Source organism: Lactuca virosa, chromosome 6, assembly GCF_052849685.1.
Source record: "Lactuca virosa cultivar CGN04683 chromosome 6, Lactuca_virosa_CGN04683_v6, whole genome shotgun sequence".
NCBI lineage: Eukaryota > Viridiplantae > Streptophyta > Magnoliopsida > Asterales > Asteraceae > Lactuca > Lactuca virosa.
In genome coordinates, this window is record NC_136431.1 from 89470900 (window position 1) to 89490272 (window position 19373).

Sequence of the window (19373 nt, forward strand, 5' to 3'; positions counted from 1 at the left end):
ATGCGGATGATGCCATTTTTGCGGGTAAATGGGATAGGGGTAGTATAAAGAACTTATCGCGTATTCTTAAATGCTTTGAAATCTCCTACGGTCTCAAAGTAAATTTTCAAAAATCCCATCTATTTGGCATATGTACCACAGATTCGGAGCTTCAAGATATGGACCAAATTCTCGGATGTTCGAAAAGCTCCTTTCCTTTCTCATATTTGGGGGTTCCAGTCGGTGCCAATATGCTACTAAAGAAAAATTGGAAACCCATTGTGGAAAAACTTCAATCGAAGTTATCAAATTGGAAAGCAAACTCTTTATCATTTGGGGGGAGATTAACCTTGATAAAATCAGTTTTGGGTAGCTTACCCACATACTATTTATCTTTATTCAAAGCACCACAAGGAATTTTGGATTCATTGGAAAAAATAAGACGAAGATTCTTATGGGGAGGGACCGATGTTAAAAAAAAAGGTTCATTGGGTTGATTGGACAAAGGTAGTGACAGATAAAAAGGATGGAGGTTTAGGGGTGGGTACTCTTAAATCACAAAACGTGGCCTTACTTACCAAATGGTGGTGGAAGTTAAGAAACGAAAATGAAAGCCTATGGTATAAAGTAATTACCAGTATTCATAACCTTAGGAATCAACCAGCCACTTACTTGGTCAGTAAGAGTGCAGGTGGGGTGTGGAGTAATATTTCAAAAGCAATCAAGAGTCTACAAAATCACAACATTGATCCGGACGAGCTATTTTCCCTGGTTCCAAACCATTCAACCAAAATCCTTTTCTGGAAAGACAAATGGTGTGGGAGAGATACATTGCAAAACAGATTTCCTCATCTCTACCAGCTAGAAACAGTAAAGAAATGTCAATTCATGGAGCGTATATGCAGCACAGGCTTCGTATGGAAATGGAGATCAAACAATTTCAATGATGTAGAGAAGGCTGAACTACATGATTTCTACTCCATGTTTGGATCTATGACGTTTCATCCTTCTTCTAACATTGGTTTTCGTTTTAATTTTAACAAAGATGGCACATACCTAGTGAATATTCTAAGGAGAATGGTATATTCAAATCTTAATCAGGTTATGGGACAAAAAATATGCTGGTCAAAATTAATCCCCCTAAAAGTGAAATGTTTTGTGTGGAGGGCTGTAATGGATAGAATTCCTGTTGCGCAGTCACTTAGTCTCAGGGGTATATTAGTCCAAAATCCAAATTGCCAATTATGTGGGGTAAGTAACGAATCTTCGAATCATCTTTTAGCTGATTGTGGATTCTCCAATGAGGTCTGGTATTGGATTCTAAAATGGTGCGGAATTAGCAATAACCAATTCAACTCAGTACGTAGTCTTTTTGATTTTGCTGCCTCATGGGGAAATTGTCCCAAGAAGAGAGAAATTTTCAACATGATTTTTTACGCCACGTTCTGGAACATATGGATAGCAAGAAATGGAAAAACTTTCACGAAAATTGGTGTTTCCCCTGCAATCATTGCGGATTCTATAATTCTTCAAACTTACGAATGGATCAAATACAGGGGGAATTGGGTGGGTAGATGGGTGGAATGGAGTAGCTTCCCATTCTAAAAAAAAAATCTCTCTTTAGTTTCATGTAACTATGCTTCTTTGTTTTTTCTGTGTTTTTCTCTTTGTTTGTATCCCTTCCCCTCCATTGTTTCTTGCTTTTGGTTTGGGCTTTTGATATATTAAAATATTTGCTGTTTCCAAAAAAAGAAGACTGCTAAATAGAAAAGCTAAAATCTAGGAGTGTAATCTGCTGACTTTGAATTACTCTTAACCATCCTAACTTTGTGGAGATGCTTTGAATCATTCAACGCAACAGTCTTTCTGTCTTCTTCTCGGCATATCTCTCTTTAAAAACCACTACCACCACTACGCCGTCGGCGACAATGTTGTGCTCGGTGGTTAATTGGTGTATGTAGTTGAGATTGAAGTTGAAGAGGATGAAAGGGAATTGTCGGACAAGGACTGTTTCTTTCTAATATTTGCAACAACCCATTTTCACCTTGAAGTCTTCCTAAACCCAAAAAGGGTGCGAGTGTTGTTGCATTTGGAGTGGGAGCTGTAGAACCTGTTATGATTGTGAGTCAATTTTTTTTTCTTGTTGTTCTTTGCATGTTCTAAATTTTGCCTATATATTTCGAATTTCTGTGTAGTTGTGGTGGCTTAATGTGATATCTGAAGAAGAAAAGCTAGTATTCAGTACCAATCCGTAGGTTAGTTCTCTGTATACTCAAGTTGTAAATATTCTTGGTGGGATTGAACCCTAATTTTCTATCTTCCAGTTACAAACATTTGCATGCTTATATACGTATATTGTCATTGATTAGTGTTGCTTTTCTGGCTATTACTGCGAATTGAATCAAGGTAGGCCTTTTTTATCCCAAAAGACAATTTGTGTAACTCAACACAAAAGAAAATTTGGATCTATCAGGTTCTTGGTATTGTTTTCTCTTGTGTCATTGATTTATTATGTTTTAGTTTTGCTTGATTTTTGGTTTGATTATTTCATAAGACGACACTTACAAATAGAACATGTCTATTGTATCTTATATTACATATATATTTTTGATGGATCAAGAAAGTGCCAATGATAATGTTTCATTGTTTTTGCAAAAAATTTCATCTTGAAATTTGAATGTTTAAAGATACAATGAAGCTTCAAAATCTATGATCAGTCACCTTCCAGTAGCAGGTGGTGTTGTGGAGGCTGTAGCAACTGTACATATATAATGCCATAAACTGGTTTGTAGTTCCATGCATGATTCCCTCGTTACTTCTTTTTGGATATATTAAGTAATAATTACTTGGTACTATTGTAAAAATATAGTTTTAATCTTCCCATATGAAATCATACTGATTATTATATATAATTGCAGGAAATCGCAATGTACTTCCATTTATTTATAAATTAGGATATTTTGAAAGTTCACTACTGAAGTGGAAAGAAATGAAGTGGGATGTTATAATACAAATAAGGGAACGTTGCTATTTCTTGCAATTAGCTCTTTGAAAGCTATACCTGATCAATGCGTAAACACAGGTATTCAACTTTTTACTTTAAAAACTAAAAAGCGATGGTTATGATATGCATTTACATCACTATTTCTCACTCTTATTGTTACCACCCGTAATATACTATGCTTTTAATGGCCATAGCCAACAGTAGACGTGAGTGGTTTAGATTTCCATTTTAAACTCAATTTTTTCAAGCTAATTAATGATCATCAGTACTCATTTACATCTATGCAAATTGAATTGTTTTTTTATGCAAAAGATACCTACAAATGGGATTTCTAGGGACCTGTGTTTATACAACCCCGGACCATTCTCTTATAAAAATGACTCCTACTATTACTCCAACTAAGATATCATTAGAAATCCCTTTAACTATAAAGGAACTTCACTTTTTGGTTTTCTTTTTTAAATATTGTTTGACTAGGTGTAAGACCCATCTATTACATGAGTTCATTTTAAAGAAAAAAATATGAAATTCTAAATATTTGAGAAGTTTGAATTTATAAGAAAAAAATAGAAAAATATTGAATTATTAAAATTAAATTGTTTGTTTTTTTTAAATTAAACAAATAATTTAGATAAATAAACAAAGGAAACTAATAAAATTTTAATTTAGAAAATTTGAAATTAGAAGGAAGTCAATTAATGAAAATGATATGCATTTATTATTACATTTATTGTAATTATTACATTTAAATATTATGTATAAATTAATAAAATGAAAAAAAAACACAAAATGCCATGTGGAAAAAAAATTAATTGAAAATAACCACAAAATGACATGTAGCCAAATCAATGAAAGTGTGACATGTGGAAAAAGTTTTTTATTTATTAGGGAGGATTTTTGTAGTGGATATTCTATTTCAAGGTTAATATTCAACACACATGTGTATATATTTTACCATGTGTCATAGACTTAGTCTAGTCAAATTATAGAAGTAGTGGAGCCGTATCATTAGGTTTCAGTGTACTTTACTTTGCATAAATACCATCTGTATTTCGTTGTAACTTTACGATCAATCAATACACATTTATAGTGCATACCTTGGTGTTTGTATTGTATCAGAGCACCTATGATTTTATCTTTTCCACCGATCCTCCATGGCTAACAATTCTCTTCTTCTTGGCCTTGTTACAAACATAGTTTCTCTAAATTTCTAGATTCCATCCATCAACATAAAACTTGATCGTGACAATTACTCCTTATGGAGGTCCAACATTCTCTCTGCCCTAGCCACTTTTGACCTAGCTGACTTTGTGCTCTCCCCCACCCCACCTGCTGAAACACTCTTCGTCACAATGAACAAGACGTTGTCACAATCGGTCCTAATCTCGAGTATCAATTCTGGAAAAAGCGAGCCAACTTTTTTCTTCTCTGGCTAAAGTCCATGTTATTGGAACAGTTTCTTGCAATTGTCGCTAGGTCCACATCTTCTAACCAAGCCTGGTCCGCCATTGACAAGACCTTTAAAGCCCGAACATGGGCTCGTCGTATGTCGATGAAAGCTGATCTCCAATCAATTTCAAAGGGTTCCTCCCCCATCCACATAAAAAGGATGTAAATAACATTAGATCTCATTTTATGCACAAAAAGGGACGTGTTAGAATGACATGCACGAAAGTCGTGGGTGGTGAGGTAGGACTTGAGTTTGATGAACCGACTCTTGGTACTTGTTTCAGGCCAGAGAGAGCTTTATGAAAGCGGCATACATGTGTTGGGTTTGTATTATCTTCAAAGCCACGAGGCTGTTTCATATAAACATCTTCCTTTAAGTCACCATTGAGAAACGTGTTATTGATATCTAATAGGCGAATACACCAGCCTTTGGAGACAACAATAGATAGAGTCAAACAGATAGTTGTAGTTTTGATTACTGGACTGAAGGTGTCAAAGTAATCAACACCTTCTTCATGACTAAAGCCTAGAGCCACCCAACATGCCTTATATCTTTCAATGGTGCCATTCGAGTTTCTCTTTATCCTAAAAATCCATTTACAACCCACAAGATTGACATCAGTAAAACAAGGAACAAGGCACCACGTTTTATTTCTCATTAGTGCATCATATTCAATTTGCATAACATCTTGCCAACATTTGTGTTTAATGTCTTGATTGAAGGTACGTCGCTCATTTACTAGATTTATGGAGATTGTAGATAAGGCTTTAGGTTTAGGGAATTTGTTTGAGCTCGAGCGACCATTGGATATTGGTTTTTAACAACTTGGCAGTAATGCAAGGGAACGGGGGGAAACTATCAGGAACGAGAGCTAACAATGAAGTGTCGATACCGAGAACTTGGAGGTGGAGAAGGTAATGATGTAGGAGTGACTGTCGAAGGGATAATAGGAGACATATTGGAAGTTGTCGTCAATGGGGGGGGGGAGGGGTTGTAGGGGGGTTAGCAACCTAGGCTAGAATTTTGTTGGACCAATTTCAACTGGAGTATATTGTGTTAATGAGTCTTAATGAGATAATAGGGATGAATTCTACGAGTAGGGGAAGATGTCAACATTGAAGACAACTTGACGAACTACGTATTTTCTTTTAAATGGAGTGTGGTAGCACATGTATCCTTTGTGGGAAGAAATATATCTGATGAAAATACAAGGCAAAGAACGAAAATCAACTTTATGGTGATTATAAGGACGTAAAAAAAGGATATCATAGGCAATCAAAGGTTTTAAGAGATGTATAATCAAGGCTCTTATATTAGAGTTTTTGGTATGGGGATATGTAATTTAGTACTGGAGTAATGGTCTTGTTGTGAAGATATGTAGCATTTTTAAAAGCATATATATTCCCAAAATGTATTCGGGAGTGAGGATTATGCTAAAAGGGTAAGACCTTTTTCAATGATGATGCGATTCCGACGTTCAACAACACCATTTTGCTCATGTGTACGTGGGAATGAGACATGATGGATAATGCCATGAGTGCTTAAAAAATTAGAGACATTTTGATATTCACCAACCCAATCGGTTTGTAGACGTTTGATTTTGCAATTAAATTGAGTTTGTATCATGGTACGAAATTGAGCAAAGGTATTGAAATGCTGAGATTTATGAGATAAAAAATATATCCAAATGAATTTGGTGCAATCATCCACAAATAACACAAAATAACGATTTCCTTTCATTGAAAAATTAGGAGATGGCCCCCAAACATCGGAATACATCAAGTCAAAAGGTTGTGAAGAAGAAACATGGGTACATGTAAATGGGAGAAGGTGGATTTTGCCCAATTGACAAGGTTCACAAACATTGGGAAATTTATTTGAAGAAATAGGAAGCGTGTAAGTGAAACAAGACGTCGTAGCAGCGGAGCTGGAGGATGATCTAGCCATTGATGCCAACCATGAAGAGTGGTACGAATTCTGTAAAGAGCCATGGTGCATTTGGTTTTATTGGAGGAACGAGGAATATGGTACAAGCCTTGATCAACGTCCCCAATGAGAATTGTTTTGCCCTGCATAGACTTGACAGTACAATGAGAATGATGAAATTACATATACACATTATTATCATTGGTAAGTTTTGACGCACTAAGTAGGTTTTTGGTGATATGGGACATAACAAGAACATATGGTAATTTAAGAGTATGCAAATACGATGAAACGATGTGAGAAATATTAAGTTGGTTACCATTTCCCACTTGAAGCTTGTCAGGTCCAATGTAGTCCTCGATGACGTGAAGCTTTTGAATATCAAGTGTAACATGATCTGTTGCGCCAGTATCAAAGTACCAAGACGGGTCAATGACTGAAGATGGGCTGTGATGATGAGCTAAGTGAGCCATTTTTGACCTAGAAGAATTTTTGCTCTCCCCCATCCAACATACTAAAATAATCTTTGTCACCAGTGAAGAAGGCGTTGTCACAATTGATCCTAATCCCGAGTATCAATTGTGGAAAAAGCATGACAAGTTTGTTCTTCTCTAGCTAAAGTCCACTCTATCAAAACAGTCTCTTACAATTGTCGCTAGGTCCACATCTTCTCAACATGCCCGGTCTACCATTGACAAGACCTTTCAAGCCCAAACAAGGGATCGTCATAAGTCGATGAAAGCTAATTTCCAATCAATTTTAAAGGGTTCCTCCTCCGTACTCAAGTATGTTGAGCAGAAAAGGGCTATTGCAGATTCCCAGGCTGAGAGTTTACACCCTATATCCATTGAAGAACTAATCAGTCACATCCTCACGAGTCATGATTCCTCTTATAGATTGTTATAAAAAATTACATGTGTTTGTGATAATCATGACTCCATCGTCAATCTTGTTGGTATGCTGCTACAGGAAGAATCAAGATTGGAGCTTCGCCAGGCTGCATAAAATCCCTCATCTCTACCACTTACCACAACTACTTTGGCTCTCAATGTCAATCGCTCCTCTTAATTTGAGGAGTCAGAGCTAGAGGTAGGAAGCTGAGAGGAATGATTGACATTGATAGTCAAAGCAGTTATGGTAGTCGGTGGAGATGAGGGGTTTTGTGCAGTTTGGCGAAGGATGTCCTGCTCCAATTTGATTCTTCTTGTAGCTGCATACCAACAAGATTGTCGATGGAGTCATGATTACCAAGAATCATTTAAGATGTGATGAAGGGTACATAAGAGGAATCAAGACCTATGAGAATGTGACCAATTAGGTCTTCAGTGGATATGCGACGAAAGTTCTCATCCAGGGAATCTGCAATGGCCCTTTTTCGCTCAACATACTCGAGAATGGAGGAGGAACCCTTTGAAATTTATTGGAGATAAGCTTTCATCTACATACGACGAGCCCTTGTTTGGGCTCAAAAGGTCTTTTCAATAGCGGACTAGGCATGTTGAGAAGATGTGGACCTAGCGGCAATTGCAAGAGCCTGTTTTGATAAAGTGGACTTTAGTTAGAAAAGAACAAATTTGTCACACTTTTTCCACAATTGATACTCGGGATTAGGATTGATTGTGATAACGCCCTCTTCATTTGTGATAAAGACTGATTCAGCAAGTGGGGTGGGGGAGAGCAAAATTTTGTCTAGGTCAAAAGCGGCTCACTTAGCTCATCATCACAACCCATCTTCAATAGTTGACCCATCTTGGTACTTCGATACTGGCGGAACGGATCATGTTACACTTGATCTTGAAAAGCTTCATGTCACCGAGGACTACACTGGACCTGATAAGCTTCAAGTGGGAAATGGTAACTAATGTAATATTTCTCACATCGGTTCATCATATTTGCATACTCTTAAATTATCATTTGTTCTTGTTGTGCCCTATATCACTAAAACCCTACCTAGTGTGTCAAAACTTACCAATGATAATAATGTGTATATGTAATTTGATCCTTCTCACTGTACTATCAAGTTTATGCAGGGCAAAACAGTTCTCAACGGGGACATTGATTGAGGTTTGTATCGTATTCCTCGCCCCTCCAATAAAATAAAATGCACTATGGCCCTTACCAGAATTCACACCACTCTCCATGGTTGGCATCAAAGAGTGGATAATCTTCATACTCCGCAGCTACGACGTCCTGTTTCAGTTTACAAGCTTCCTATTTCTTCAAATAAATTTCCCAATGTTTTTGAACCTTGTCAATGGGGAAAAATCCACCGTCTTCCATTTACTTATACCCATGTTTCTTCTTCACAACCTTTTTACTTGATGTATTACGATCTTTGGGGACCATCTCCTAATTTTTCAATGAATGGAAATTGTTATTTTGTGTTATTTGTGGATGATTGCACCAAATTCGTTTGGATATATTTATTGTCTCAAAATTTCAGTTTTATTACATTCGTTCAATTTGTACCATGATACAAAATCAATTTAATTGCAAAATCAAAAGTCTACAAACCGCTTGGGTTGGTGAATATCGAAAGTCTATAATTTTTTGACCACTCATGGAATTATCAATTGTGTCTCATGCCCACATAAACATGAGCAAAATGGTGTAGTTGAACGCCGAAATCACATCATCATTGAAAAACTTCTTATCCTTTTAGCATAATCCTCACTCCCAAATACATTTTGGGGACATGCCTTTAAAACTATTACATATCTTCACAACAGGACCATTACTCTAGTCTTAAATTACATGTCTCGATACCAAAAAATACACTCTAAGAGCCCTGATTATACAACCCTTAAAACCTTTGGTTGCATATGGTATCAGTTTTTACGTCCTTATAATCACCATAAAGTTGATTTTCGTTGACTCCTTTGTCTTTTCATCGGATACAGTTTTTCCCACAACGGATACATGTACTACAAGACTCTATCTAAAAGACTATTCATAGCTCGTGATTTTGTCTTCAATGAAGACATTACCCTACACGCGCGCAGAATTCAGCCCCATCATCTCATCAAGATTCATTAATCCAATCTACTCTAATTGAAATTGTCCCAACACTTCTGGCCCAGGCTGCTAACCTGCTGCAACCCCTCCCTCACTGATGATAACTTCCCGTACCTCTTATACTATCTCTTTGGTTATGATTACTACATCGTTACCTTTTCCAACTCGAAGTCCTCGGTATCAACACTCCACTATTTGCTCTCGTTCCTGACAGTTTCCCTATGTTCCTTCGCATTAGTGCCAAGCAGCTAACAACCACAACATCCAATGGTCACTCGAGCTCAAACAAATTCCTTAAAGCATAAAGTCTTTTCTATAATCTCCACCAAATCTGCTAAATGAGCCACATTCCTTTAATCAAGCCATTAAACACAAATGTTGGCAAGATTCTATGTAAATTAAATATGATGTGCTTATTAAAAAATAGTGGCCCCTAGTTCCTTGTTCTACTAATATAAATCTTATGGGTGGTAAATGACTTTTTGTGATATAGAGAAACTCGGATGAGACCATTAAAACATACAAGGCATGCTTGGTGGCTCAAGGCTTCAGTAAAAAGGAAGGTGTTTGTTAACACACTGTCGCACGCGTATTAAACAAGTAAATTATCACTGCTTATTGCACTAAAAATATAGCACAGGGAAGCAGGGTCGAATCCTTAGGGACACAGCCTAAAAGTCAATGCCTTTTTGCATCAGGCACATCTAGTCAAAACAGAAATTATAAAAAGGGGTTTTAATTGTAAACTAAAAACTAAAATGCAGTGATATTAAATTAAATGAAAGTCAATAATAAAAACAATTCCAGTTCTGTTGCGACTTTCCTAATCTTGCAACTGATCCAGATCTGATTATTTGAGATGCGTTCTATCTAAGCTAGTACTGAGAAAAACTAACAAACTCTAGTAATTTCTCTTTTACCTAAACTAGTTAATCAAAACAAGCTCTTCAATTAACCCTAACTTTTTACTATTCAATTAAATAAGCTCTTAATTAAATCAGAAAAGTTGCATTAAGTTCTTTGTAAATTTCCCAGCAATACCCAATACTTCTCACAAGCTCGGAAGCGTAAAGATATGATTTTTACAGTTTATACCAGAGTTAAATCCCAAAACGGAACCAATCTGATACTTGTTACTTTTACCAATTTATTAGAACAATTACGGATTCTATTAATTGATTAACTAGAATGATAAAACCCTAGCTAGGTGATCAGACTAACAAGAATTCAAATCAAACATTCATTAAGAACAAAACTGAAGAATCTAGATAGAAACACAAATCAAAAACTAGATCTAATGATCAATCACATGAAAAGTACTCGTTTTGCAGAACTGAAAAGTAAGGTTTTAGCCAGACATGGCTAAAATCTGATGAAAATAAATGAAAAGAGACATCAAACAACTAATCTTACTAATCTACTTGAAGGAGATGATCTACAGTCTTCAGATCTTCAGAAATCGTTGAAATCGGAGAAGAAACACCTCCGAAATCGTATTTTCGTCGTTTGGTACCTCTGGAATCGTCAACTTAGGTTACTAGAAGGTTATAAGGTCTATTTATACTTCCAGGAGCAAAAACGATGTGCATGTATCAAAGCTGCGATCGCAAGTTTTGAAGAAAACGCGTCTAGTGCCTTTTTAATGAAGTAGGATGCTATTTTGACACTTTTTGGCCAACCTGCGATCGCATGTACACAACCTGCGATCGTAGGTTTTCATGTTTTTGCTTCCGGATGAATTTTTGGCACTAAAAGACCTCGAATCCAAGCTGCGACCTAACCTGCGATCGCAAAAGGCCCCATGCGATCGTATAAAGACAACCTGCGATCGCATGTTGTGCCTAAGACGTCCGAAATTTCGTCTACTTTTCAGATCATTTTGAATCGCGTCAATCGGAGTTACGGTTCTCGAGATATGGTCAAAATACTGACAGGGGCTCAAAGCTGCCAGCAACATCCTTTAACTTTAGATTGCATATTCTATCTTCGTGTGATCAATTCGATCGAATGTTTCTTGACCAAAGCATATTGCAAGCATTCCTCAACATACTCCATAAGTTCCAAGCTCCATTTTAAGCTCAAACCGCACATCCAACTGCTCCCAAAGCACTGCTCCACTCGAACAATCTGGAATTGACATAAAAACATGAGCAGTACGAGAATTCTAACGAAAGACATGAGCTAAACATTATTTAAACAAATGACATGCAAATATACAAAGTATGATGCTAAAATGATAATGAAAACTACCCTAAAAGATGCATAAAATGGCATCTAACAGTGTTGATTACTTTGAGACCTTCAGTCCGATCATCAAACCTATAACTATATGTTTAGCTCTATCTCTTGTTGTCTCCAAGGGCTAGTGTATTCGCTAACTAGATATCAATAACACGTTTCTCAATGTTGACTTAAGTGAAGATGTTTATACGAAACAATCCCGTGGCTTTGATGATAGTGCAAACCCAACACATGTATGCCGCCTTCATAAAGCTCTTTGTGGCCTAAAACAAGCGCCAAGATCCTGGTTATCACAATCAAGTGCAATCCATCAGGTCTTACAATCAGTCAAGAGGGGTATATTCGTAACATTCTTTCCCACAACCATATGTTATCAGTCACTCATATCTATACTACAATTGATGCAAGCTCCAAACACACTATTCATGGTGAACTATTCTCCAAACCCAATCTCTATCGTTAGGTTTTTGGCTCACTTCAATATGCCACTATTAGATGCCCTGGAATTGCATTTGATGTCAATAGGGTCTGTTAATAAATGCATGCTCCCACTAGCCTTCATTGGTAGGCTGTAAAAGAATCTTGTGCTATCTTGAAGGCACCTCACACATTATCTTCACTTCAATCCAACCAACAAGACTTTTCTTCTTGCTTTTTCAGATGCTAGATGGGTCTCCGAATGCCGACGATAGTTGATCTCAGTATGGCTTTGCAATCTATCGTGGATCTAATCTCATAAGTTGGATATCGCGCAAACAAAAGTTGGTTGCTAGATCGAGTATTGAGGCAGAATATAGAGCCTTTCCATACACTGCAGTTAAGTTAATCTAGCATAAACAATTGCTTTTTGAACTTCATGCGCCCATTACATGTGCTCCTTTACTCTTGTGTGACAATGTTGGATCCATATTTATTACCAAAAACCCAACAATTTGCACTCGATCGAAACATATTGCTCTAGATTTTCACTTTGTTAAAGAACATGTTAAAACAAAAGACCTCCAAATGAGTCACGTGTCCTCCATTGATCAGCACGCAGATATCTTCATCAATCATTTACATAAAGATAGATTTCTTTCTTTGTCACAAGCTTGAAATTCGTCCCTCGCATGAGCTTGACGGGGGGGGGGGGGGGGGGGGGCGTAATAACGGTATTCTATTTCAAAGTTAATATTCAACGCACATGTGTATTTATTTTACCATGTGTCATAGACTTAGTCTAGTCAAACTACAGATGTAGTGTAGCCCTATATTTAGGTTTCAATTGTACTTTATTTTGTATAAATACCTTCTGTATTCCATTGTAAATTTACGATCAATCCATACATATTTATAGTGCATACCTTTGTGTTTATATCATTGAATTAGCTCTTGATTGTGATGTATTCCTGTTCATTTGGTAGAAAGGCATCAAGACTTGGTGCTTTATGATTAGGTATTGAATTTCGCAACACATTCAAAGATCCCGAACTAGCTTTTTACCCAAAATGCATTAGTGTTGTATTTTTCTTCCCCTTAGTGTATCATTTTTGAAGATGTTCTTGTAGAAATTGTTACACTGTAGTTTATGGAAGTATTTAGCTTTAGATGGCTTCTAGAAAGTGATTGTTTTGATATTTAATAACTAGAATCAGATATTAAACATGCTACAAGAGATAAAACCATATGTAGTTTATGGAAGTATTTAGCTTTAGATGGCTTCTAGAAAGCGATTGTTTTGATATTTAATAACTAGAATCAGATATTAAACATGCTACAAGAGATAAAACCATATATTTAGCGATAAGAGATATGTATGGACGTGTTTCTGTTGCTTGAAGCTATAATTTTTTGTATAATGTTTAGTAGGTGGAAAATACTGATTATTTAAGGATCTAATGGTGTATACAAGTATATTGTATAAGGTGGTATTAGGATTGTGATTTGAAAGTGATAATGTGATACTCAAGATGAAATGACCACAAAAGGACATTCTTACATACTAATAGATGAAATGACCACAAAAGGACATTCTTACATACACTATATATTTTAATAATATGATGAGTTTGTAAATTTTTTACTTGTCGACTTCGTATATTTTCTGCTCATAATATAATGTATACATGTCGTAATATAATGTTATGTACATGTGATAGGGGACATGCAAATCTACTTATACTTTTCCTTGCCAAGTTGACAGTGTTAATTCCTTCTACACATAATAGAAATAAAAATATTAATTTAGTGTCTTTTTTTTAAAAAAATTTGGCACGTCATCGAGCCACATCAACGTCGCATAACTATAAGTCTGGTTAGCACCTCAAATCACAAAAGACTGACACGTCAGTATGTCATGTCAACTGGTAAATGGATTAATAGGTTAAGTGTTTAACATCGCAAAAATTAGAACACTTAGAGATTAAATTGTGATAAAAAAAATAGTTTTAAAACTGATTTTTTATGAAAACATAGTGATTTTTGTGTAATTTACCCTTATATTAATTGTAATTTTATAAATTGCTATGAATAGTCGAATTGAATAATTGGATTTTATTTGATAATATTACTTAACAATTGTAATGGATTTTGCTACAAAACAATTTCAATGGAATTCGTTACCGAAATTTTTTTACAGAAAACTGTTATGGAATTTGCAATTGAAATTTTTCTATGAAATTTGTTATGAAATTTTTGCTACATAATGGGCTACGAAATGTGCTACTGAAATTTTGCTACAGAATTTGCTACGAAATATACTATGAATCAAATTGCAATGAAATAGACGTCGTAACAACGGGCGTAGTAAAATTGCTATGAAAGTATAATTTTGTTGCTAAATATTTTACTACAAAATTATATTTATGAAATCTTATTGATAGTTATCCACATTTAGCTACAAAATTTCAATTTGCTATAAAATTTCAACATCTAAAATAAACGATTTCAAATAAGTAACATAATTTTTCTTAGGTATAATTAATCTCACCTAATTAATTTTTTTAACTCTTTGTCAATAATTACTTTATTACATTTTAATTATTTATTAACTCTTTAATAATAAAGAAATTAATCAGATTAATTCTAATTATTTATTAATACTCAATAAATTGTAAATTGATTTCCTTTTATATTACTAGCTCGTTTTTACTTATATCTTGAGTGAAGCATGTAACTCGTACACGTCCATGTAAATAAATTTATGTTACTAGCATGTTGTGTAGTGGACATATCTCCAACAATGCCAGCACGTCACCAAACTTAAGTACTGGGGTGGTATATCACTATGTTGTGGTTGACGCTGCTTGGCTAAGAAATCTTTCTCTCGAGTTGTGTTGTCATTTATCTCACGTGACTATTGCTTTATGTGACACTGTGAATGACATGTGTTTAGCATCCAATTAAGTTTAGCAATAAAGAACCACACATGTTAAAGTTGATTTACATTTTGTCAGAGAATGTATCGTTATTGGTCAGGTTAGTGTGTTGCAAATTTAACTTCTCACTAGTTTGTGTACATATTTACAAAAGTTTAACTATACACTTATTTTTGGATTTCATGATAGCGTGAGCATTTTTTAAACCCTTTTTGTCCATACTGTATAATGTAGGGTCCTTTCTGTAATATATATGTACCTACTTATACGAAGTTAATACAATACCAACTAAAATGGGGTTTCCACATTATCAAAGCATGGTATCGACCCTAGCCGACTAATCCATCTCTTGAGTATCCTAACTCGATAGTCTAAATGTTTTCCTATCGGTAAATTACTAATTATAAATCTCTAATAATTGTTATAGATATTAATAACTAATAATTATTTTACTTATCATCAATACAAAGTCCCTCAATGGTACATAATGCCCTGATAACATGTTTAGGCATAAATCTAACCATCCATATAAAGTCTAAATGGCACATAATGCCCCGATAACTAGATATAAACATAACTGATCTTGGAAACCGAGAAACCGACAACAACAGATGAAACTGAAACCAAACCAAATCGTTGGTTTTGAGTTCAGATTTCAAAAAACCGAAAAAATCATTTCGGTGTCGGTTTTGGGTTCAAAAACCGACCCATTAAAACTGAACCGACGCGAACCTAAAACCGACCCATTATATATATATATATATATATATATATATATATATATATATATATATATATATATATATATATATATATATATATATATATATATATATATACACACACACGGTTAGGATTAAATGTGAATCATAAGTATTGTGTGAATGCGTGACCAAATTCTAGTCACTAGATTAAAAAAATGAAAGGTTGTGATATTAGGGTATATGATATTAACATGAGATATCATTTACTATATAACTACACTTAATTAATTGTAAGGAAAATTAGTCAATTTGGTTTACAATAATTTATGGAAAGTGAGGATAATAAGTGATGCAATTTAAATTAGATTTAAAATAATAAAATTATATATTTTACATTTTAAATTAATTATAGTATCTTTTAATAAGATTAATAAAACCTGTAGATTTGTTTTATAAAAAAGTTAATTACTGATTGTACATTCTATAAATATACATTATATTAAATTTTGCATATTGAAAAATGCTTCCGTATTAAATTCTTGAAGAATATGAGAATATAATATAATCTATTATTGTCGAACATGCAATATTTCTGGTTAAAAATCATTTTTTTAAATAAAGATTGTTCTGCATCATGAGAATAGTTAAGAATCGATTGTTTTAGTTAAAACTTCATTATCGATAATAAGAATAATTAATATTGATATTCTCATAAGACATTCTTAAAGAATCGAAATTCATTCTCTAAGAATCATAGTTAATTCTTTAAGAATGATTTGAATATGCTTTTTAACAACTAAACCAAAATTTCCACAATAAAATAAATCAATGCGTAGCTACTACACATGTGTTCTTATTCTTTTAGAATATAGGATAAAAATCTTCGATACAAGTTCAATTATATCATCACATTCTTAAAAAAGATCAAATACTAATATGTGAGAATTGAATTAGCAACATTTTTAAAGAATAGCAAAAATATGTTATTCCTCAATCAATTGCATTATCTACAAATTTTCCATTTCAGCTCCGATGGTTTTTCAAAACCAATATTCTGTTCCTTGACATCCCTAACCTATTTTACAATATGCCTGTATTTTTCAAATATACATTTTATTAGTAAATGTATATATACAATCTTTTTCAATACAAAATACATTCAAGCATCTACACTCTACATTCTTAAAAATTCATGTCAATACTTGTCTTTTAGCTATTATCAAGTTTTTTTCCCTTTTTCCTACTGTCAATTTTTTTCATCCACTTTTTCATAGTTAAACTAACTTATAAGTATTTGAGAAACTATATATTAAAAGCCAAAACATATTTTCAAAAAAAAATCTAAATCAAAAGCATTAACATGCAGAAAAAGAAAAAGTTAGCACAAATCCATCGATTCATTCCGTAAGAATCGATGGACAAGCTTTGATGAATTGATTTCAAGGCTACAAACAAATTAAATTAAATCATAATCGTTCATGTATGAAAAAAAAAAGATTTCAAAACCATTTAAGAAAGAACACAAAAAAGATGATTTCGGGATCGTTAAGCAAAGCAAATGTTCATGAATGAAAACGAAAAAGAGGAAAAAACTCACCGATATTGGAGGACGTTGAAGGAGGAAGACAATCAGAAGGAGGAGTTGGGATGAGGCGGCACTTCCAACTACGCTGGTAGAGAGTGAGAGTTATTCGAAGACGGTAAACTAATATGCCTATTTTATAGGATTATTAATTAATTTAATTCTTTACCATAATTATCTAAATTACTATATTTATGTAACGTTAAAATTTCAATTATACTCTTATCAAATGAGTGGTACAAAATGAGTCTCACATTCATACAATATTTGATAATTATACATGATCCTAACTCTCTCTCTCTCTCTCTCTCTCTCTCTCTCTATATATATATATATATATATATATATATATATATATATATATATATATATATATATATATATATACTAGAAGTGTGCCGGCACAAAGCAGTGTCGATAAATAATTTTTTTGGCGAATAGTTTTTTTACGGGAAAATAATTATTAGATTTTGTTATTAGTTATTATGTAATAAGAAAAATTACCACTTTTAATTAAAATATTTATGTTGAGAACTTATATTTATATTGTATGTTTATACATTTGATGTAAATTAATTATTTTCTGGATCTAGTTTAAGAAATATAAATTAACTCATATTGATGAATTTAATATTTTAAAATTGTTATTTTGTTCTAAATTAATTTTTTAAAAACCTTCATTAATTCAAGTATTCAAAATTTTGGTAAGTATTAATGATTTTGTTAGTCATAATTGATTTGTACAAAAAATTGTGTATCTTGTATCTCTTAAAATTCAAGATATAACTAATATATATATATATATATATATATATATATATATATATATATATATATATATATATATATATATATATATAGGGGAGAGTTCAATTGAGAAAAAAAAAAGTTGAGAATGGGGAATCATTCTCAGCCACTCATTTATTTTTGTCGCAAAAGCCTCTGTCGTACCAGCGGAAATGAGAAATAAATAGACATGTGTTTTCCAACAAAACATATTTCCTTAAACTATGCTAATTATTACCTTAATATATACAAAAACATAGTTTTTTCGTTTTTATTTTTATTTTTAAGAAGCTATTTTTATCGAAAAATGATTTTAAATATACCAAAATTCATGATTTTTTTATTCTCTACAAATAGACATCCATATTTATATAGTTTTAAGATAAAATAAAAAATTATTTTTTTTATATTTTCAGCTATCGTTATTCATAAGTGAATAAAAATGCATCAGGTTTTATTACAGTACATTCGTTATTCACTTATGAATAAAAAGTATGATTATTTTTTTTTACAATTTAAGTATCATTCATATATGAATATAGCATATAATAAACATAGTATATTCATATTTAAATATTGGACGATGCATTCACTTGTGAATATTAGATGGTATATTCACTTATGAATATTAAATGATATTTTCATATGTGAATATTACATAGTATTACATGGTATATCACATGTGAATATTACATAATATATTCAGTTGTCAATATTAGATGATATATTCACTTATGAATATTACACAGTATATTCACATATGAATATTACAAGGTATATTCACTTGTGAATATATTCACTTATGAATATTAGAAGGTATTTTCACCAATATATATAATTTTTATATGTTATTCACATATGAATGACATAGAGACTTGCATATTTGTTTTGTGTTTTTAATAATCATATACTGATTCAGGTGAGAAAACATATTCATATGTGAATATAACGTGGTAATTTAGTTTATGCATTTCATCAAACAGTTGGAGTGCATACAAGTTAACTATTTTAAAAATGTTAAAAACATCAAGCTATCAATTCCAAATCATCATATACTTCCGATTTCGACTTCAAATGTGACATCCTATGTCTGATCGATTTCTCATTTTGATTTTGATTTCCGAAAATCCGATTGGGAACCTGTGAGTACCGATTCTGAGTCCTTCAATGTCGACTGTGACTGCGAGTCCAGAACTCCGATTCCAATTTCATGAACAGCGAAGAAATTCCGATTCCAACTGATTTCGTTTGCGAATCTGGGAAATTCCAGTTCCAAATCCGTTATGAACTTTAACAAATCGATGAAATTGATGAATTTGGGTTGCGAATC